The sequence below is a fragment of the Rutidosis leptorrhynchoides genome, chromosome 7 (genome assembly GCF_046630445.1).
Source record: "Rutidosis leptorrhynchoides isolate AG116_Rl617_1_P2 chromosome 7, CSIRO_AGI_Rlap_v1, whole genome shotgun sequence".
Taxonomy (NCBI): Eukaryota; Viridiplantae; Streptophyta; class Magnoliopsida; order Asterales; family Asteraceae; genus Rutidosis; species Rutidosis leptorrhynchoides.
The window spans coordinates 142,212,491-142,219,562 of record NC_092339.1 but is presented as its reverse complement, the minus strand read 5'-3'; the positions used below and the strand labels follow the sequence as shown (position 1 = coordinate 142,219,562).

Below are 7,072 nucleotides of genomic sequence, written 5' to 3'. Positions count from 1 at the left end.
ACGAAGATTAAAGAATTGAAGAAAAAGTGCCACTAAAACTGGAAAAGGGTCCTTAAAGCCATAGTGCACTCAAAAGCGTCCTAAAAAGTGAGTTAAAAGACTTGCGCGGATTTTGGGAGTTAAGGAAAATAATTTTTTGTACAAATTACAAATTGCGAAACGCAAAGTACAAGATATTTACGCATACAAAAGGACGTTCGAAAATCCAGAACCGAGACATAAACCGAGCATCAACGCGCGAGACAACGGACCTAAAATTACAAGTCTACTATGCACAAGAATATAATATAATATATATATATATAAGTATATATAATTATATATATTATATTATATAATAATTCAGCAGCCGCCCATGTTTTAATTGCAATGTGAGCTGGATTTGCCTTCCATGCGATCGCATGGTAACAAGGCATCAAAGCTATGCGATCGCATGGCCCTGAAAAGTTGGCCAAGTGCTATAAAAGGCTACGTTTTCTGCCAAATGAATTACACATCTTTTTCTTTTCCACCTCTGATCAAATTATATATATTTATATTTATAATTTTAAGTTTAAATTAAGTTTAATAAGAATTGGGTTAATGTAAGAAATGTTTTAAGGTTTTATAAGTCGGAATTCTGTCCGTGCAACGCTACGCAATTAATCACCACTGTAAGCTATGTTCTTCCTTTTTAAATTAATGTCTCGTAACTAAGTTATTATTATGCTTATTTGAGACAAAGTAATCATGATGTTAGACTAAATACTAAGACGGTGTTATTAGATTTTGTACCATAATTAAGGTTTGGGCAAGAGACCGACACTTGTGGACATTGAACTATTGACTATTAATAGATAGGGGGTATTGTCTAATAGAATGATAACTCATTAGAATCTGTCGAACCTATCTTCAAATTAGTTAATCTAATAATTATTAAAATGATTATGTATGTTCTATTTAGTGACGTTTATATGACATCTTTTACGATTATTTAATTAATTATCCGGGTTGGGTAATTGATTATTCATTCTGATCAAGTGGGTAAATTAATATTCATATCTCATTAAAACAGGGGTGGATTACAAACAAGGATAATTGGTGTAATTGTTAACAAAGTATTAAAACCTTGGATTACACACAGTCGATAACCTGGTGTAATTATTAAACAAAGTATTAAAACTTGTTACAGTTCGAATCCCTAATTAGTTGGAATATTTGACTTCGGGAATAAGGTTAATTTGACGAGCATTTTATAATTATGACCGATGGACTATTATGGACAAAATACCAGTAGGTATCAAATAAACCAGGACAAAGGACAATTAACCCGGATAACAATTAATTAAAATCAAAACGTCAAACATCATGGTTACTGAAGTTTAAATAAGCATAATAGTTTTATTTTATATCTCATCGTACTTTTATTTACTGTCATTTATTTATTTATAGTTTTAAATATTGTTATTTATTTTACGCATTTTAATTATCGTCATTTATCTTTACACTTAAAATATAAAATCGACAAACCGGTCATTAAACGGTAAAACCCCCCTTTTATATAATATTATTACTACTTATATATATATATATATATGTATATATATATATATATATATATATATATATATATATATAAATATAGTTGTTAAAAATATAGTACATAATCGCTAGCTCCCTGTGGAACGAACCGGACTTACTAAAAACTACACTACTCTACGATTAGGTACACTGCCTATAAGTGTTGTAGTAAGGTTTAAGTATTTACCATCTATATAAATAAATAAAACTTGTGTAAATTGTATCGTATTTCGTAATAAAAATAATAGTATTTCGTACCCCACCTCGCATAACATCAAGTTTTTGGCGCCGCTGCCGGGGACGCGAAGCGAAACGCTATATTCTAAAAAAAAAGTTATTAGTTTTTAATCTATTTTTGTAAAAAAAAAATATATAAGTTTAAAAATATAAAACATAAAAAAATAAAAAAATTTCTATATATATATATATATATATATATATATATATATATATATATATATATATATATATATAAGTGTTTAAATCTATATATATAATTTTAAGATATATAAAGTTAAAAAATATTTTTATTTTTAGAATTTTAAATATACATTTTTTTATAAATTTTATATAAATATTTTATATAAATTAAAATCAGAAAAAATAATAATAATAATTAAAATTTAAAACTGGGCCGAAGCCTTTTTGAAGCCCAATTTATTTCTGGTAAACTGGGTCATGCGACCACATGAGCCCGTAGGCCATAATCCATGCGATCGCATGGTTTGACTAGACAGGCCTGATCATTAAAACATTAATTACGAAGTAGGGTTTTTATTATTATTATTATTTAATTTAATTAGGGTTTGTTTTAATTAATATATTTATATCTAGTTTTATTTATTATTTGTAAATTCAAGTTTATTTATTTGTATTAATTATATAGAATAATATAAAAATAATATTTTTATATAAAATCTTATTTTTATCATTTTAGATTATATCCTTTTATTATTTATACCTTTTTAATCGTATCGTTTGTAATTAGTTTTAAACTTAGTATTTTTCCGTAGTTATTTTTATATTTCTAGTTTTTAGGCTTTGTCGTAAAATCCCTTAAGTGTTTTTTCTTTAGAATTAAGATTTAGGCGCTTTAGAAATTTACGACACCGTTTTTCGCTTTAGTATTTAATAGATTTTAGTGCCTAATTAAGTTATTGCCGTGTTGGATATAGAATTCCATTAAGTTTTATTTCCTTTAGACGCAACTTTTAATATTTAAATTTTTAGACTTTTAAGTTTCGACGCGCTACTTTCTTATTATTATTTTTCGACCTTTTATTTTTCGACGTTGTTCGACGCACTCTTTTTCTTTCTTATTTCTCGACGCTCTAGTTTTTAGGACATAGAATTTTCTTTATTTTCTTTAAAACTTCGACGAAAAATTATTTTAAGTGGTTAAATTGATAGACATCCAAAATTTTCTGGTTCGTAGTAACAGTTGGATTTGTTAGTGGCGAGTTGTGGGCTTCCGATTTGAAGGGTCCTGGCTACCTGCTGCATCTATTGGCTATTCGAAACGTGGGCAAAATCAGAAAAGTCTATTAATTTGATAACTTTAATAATTTTTATCTTTATAACTAATAGGATATTCGGTGAATGCACCGAGCATACGTTCACCACCTGTAACCAGATCAAGACATCTAGCTAATATTGCCGCCGTTGATTTTTCTTTAGAATCATCATCTAGTCGAACAAGTACTCCAATTCAAATTTCCGATAATCCATTTTCTGAACCCGACTTCACAATTGAGAACCTGGAAGATATTCAAGGACAATTCAGAGATCCTAAACCACTAATCATTCCTCAGGAACCACAAATTACACATCCAGAGATTTTCTAGGAAGAAACCATTAAATCAGAATCCTCTAGTGATTTAGATTCAACAAATTCAATTATGGAAGTAACTGAACCTCTAAGTATGGAAGATCGAATGAGAGCCACACGCACTGGCCAAGGTCACGCCATTATTAAGCCAGACATCAATGCGCCAGATTATGAAATCAAAGGACAAATCTTACACATGGTAACTAATCAATGCCAATATAGTGGTACGCCAAAAGAAGATCCAAACGAACATCTTCGAACCTTTAATAGGATCTGTACTCTATTCAAAATCAGAGAAGTTGAGGATGAACAGATCCATCTCATGTTGTTTCCCTGGACTTTAAAGGGAGAAGCCAAAGATTGGTTAGAATCGTTACCTGAAGGGGCGATTGATACATGGGATGTTTTAGTTGAAAAATTTCTTAAACAATTCTTTCCGGCATCTAAAGCTGTGAGACTTCAAGGAGAAATTGTTACATTCACGCAAAAGCCAAATGAAACTCTATATGAGGCGTGGACAAGATTCAAAAAATTGTTGAGTGGATGTCCTCAACACGGTTTAGATACTTATCAAATAGTAGAAATATTCTATCAAGGATGCGACGTTGCTACACGAAAAGACATCGACATAACAGCTGGTGGTTCCATTATGAAGAAAACCGCAACTGAAGCTTACAAAATTATTGATAACACAGCCTTCCACTCGCATGAGTGGCACCAAGAAAAAGATATCTTTCGTTCATCTAAAGTGGCTAGAGCCGATTCTAGCCATGACTTTGATTCCGTTTCCGCAAAAATAGATGTTTTTGAGAGACGAATGGAAAAGATGAATAAAGATATTCACGCAATACGAATCAGTTGTGAGCAATGCGATGGACCACACTTAATGAAAGATTGTCACATTGAGCAAACCATGGAACAACGAGAGAATGTTTCCTACATGAACCAAAGGCCGAGAAATAATTATCAGAATAATTATCAATCGCCAAGGCCAAACTTCAATCGAAATCAAAACATTCTTTACAATCCAAATGGACCTAACAATAACTCGTACAACCAACAAGGTCCGAATAACCAACCAACTCAAAACAACACTTTCAATCAACAAAGACCCGACTTGTATAAACCGCCACAACAAACCGAAGAGAAAAAGTCAAATCTAGAAGAAATGATGGCAAAGCTAATGGAATCTCAAACACAATTTATTACAACTCAAACCCAAACGAATGAGAGGTTTGATCAGTCATTAAGAACTCAACAAGCTTCCATTTTGAATCTATAAAAACATGTAGGTACTCTTGCTAGCATGATGAGTGAAAGGGAACAAGGAAAGCTACCGAGTAATACTGAAGTAAATCCTCGGAATGAGAATGTTAATATGGTATCAACGAATTCTGAAAAACCATCAATAGAAGATGGGAAGGTTTTAGATGTGAGTAACAATGAAGAAGTTACAACACCACCACCACCACCCGAGTATGTAAAGCCAGTGGTGGCACCATACAGACCACCCATCCCGTTTCCAAGAAAAGGAGTTGAGTATGAGCAAGTAATAGGTAATAAAGTTTGTGATACCTCTGGAAAGAAGAAGAAGAATAAGAAAGTGCAAGAAACAAAAACCGTAAAAATAAATCCGGTGAAGACAGTTCCACCAAAACCTCTACCCAGGGTAGGTGATCCGGGTGAATTTATTGTTCCTTGTCTACTTAGTGATTGTGTCATGTATGATGCACTAGCAAATTTAGGTGCAAGTGTGAGTGTCATGCCTCTTTCATTATATAAGAGATTAGGAGTAGGTGAGTTAAGTCCAACAGAGATGAGTGTTCGACTCTTTGATCAAACCATTAGGCACCCAGTTGGAATTGCTGAAAACCTACCAGTTCAAGTGGGTAATTTAACCTTTTTAGTCGAATTTATTGTCATTGACATAGAAGAGGATTCAAACATTCCTCTAATTTTAGGTCGACCATTCTTAGCATCCACCGGGGTGTTATTTGATGTAAGAGAGGGTAGAATGACACTTAGTAATGATGAAAAATCAATCACCTTTGTGAGTCGAAAGGCTAAATCTCCACCAACTAAAATCGTTGAACCAACAAAAACGATTGGTAAGAACCATGTTATTTTACCAACTTCAACGGTTGTGCTTAACAATAATAAAACGCCTAAGTGTGGGGAAGATGAAGCAACACCTAATGATGACCTGATAACAAAGAACCCCGTTGTTGATACGAATGACTCCGTTATTAACAGTTCAATGAAGAAACTTATTAAACGGATTCGCGATGCTAGAACCAAGGGGAACTTTAAGTTGTGTAACCGATTAGTATCCAATCTATCACCTAAAGAAAAGGCGAAACTAGTTGAATTTGTGGATGTTACACAGGAATCCGACCAATGGCTTAAAGCAAAAGTCACAGATATGCAAGTTGATTATGGTCCAAAAGAAATTGACAATGAAGTTAATCGCAATTTCGACACCACAGCTACCTAAGTGTGGGGAGATTCAAATGTTCTAAAAAGAAAATGCTGGCTAGAGTTAGTTGTTCTGTTCTCGTGTAGTTCCGAGAATGGAATTCGATTGGTCTTTTCCACTAGCAGACACTAAAGAATTAGTTTTTTCCCCCCATTCTAAATTTTTTTGTTTTATAGGTTTTATATGAAATTTTTATGCATTTTTAAATTTAAGTTTTGTGTGAATTTAAAAACAAAAATGTACTTTACTTCATCAAGTTAAAAATTGATTTATAAAATTCGTCGTGAGTTGAAGACTAGGTCATGGAACCGAAATTGCTTTATCCGAGGGCGGGGCAAAAAATTTTGTTATCATTTTATTAATCTAAATTATACCAAAAAAAATTAAAAAAACCAAAAAATCTTTGCTTTTAAAACAATCGCTTTAAAAACGACAAATTTTAAATTTTGTCAAGGGACGGACTAGGTAAACATACCAAAACTACCTAAAGTAAAAGGAAACAAAATTTAAAAATATTATGTATGTTTGTAATTTATCTTATGTACAAAACAAGGTAAAATAACGCACTTTTAAAGACTAACATTAAGTTCAGCAAAAGCTACTAATTTTGACGACAAGACGCATAATATCAAATGTGATATAAAATAATATGTTTGCAAACTCGGTATTTTTAATCACTTTTCTACGCTAATCACCCTCATGAATTTATAATTATAGTCTGATTTCATGCAAATGAGGGCATTACACTTAGTTTAATTGCCAAATTTTGTGAAAATTTGAAAAATTTTCAACTAAATCAATTCAAAATCATGTTTATACATATTTATGAACGATGAAACTAGGTGTTAATACCGAAATTATTGTTACCTCGGTGAGAACATAAATGGAGAAACAACCCAAAATGTTAGAATTCATTTAAAATGGAATAGAAGAGAATAAAAAGGCAAAGAAAAAAATAAATAAAAGCTAAGTGTGGGAAGAATTTACCAAGTTATTTAAAACACATATCACATATGTTTGTACAAGATTATTACAGGCACTTTTGTTTTGGATGATTTTAATCAGTTTTACCTAATTTACTGTAATTTATTTAAAAGAAAGATAGATCTGCACGATGAATCAATTCCATCATTAAAAGGAAGTAAAGTCTTTCGAAAAAGACACGCGCTTCTTGATTTAGGTCAGGAAGTTGTCGTCCATACCAGCTG

General features: G+C 31.7%; 1 non-coding gene across 1 annotated transcript; it reads right to left on the bottom strand.

The window, feature by feature from the left end:
* Positions 1–3,842: 3,842 nt before the first annotated feature.
* Positions 3,843–3,949, bottom strand: LOC139860979 (small nucleolar RNA R71). The gene has a single exon (XR_011763602.1). It is a non-coding gene; the product is annotated as a small nucleolar RNA R71 (small nucleolar RNA).
* Positions 3,950–7,072: the final 3,123 nt, after the last annotated feature.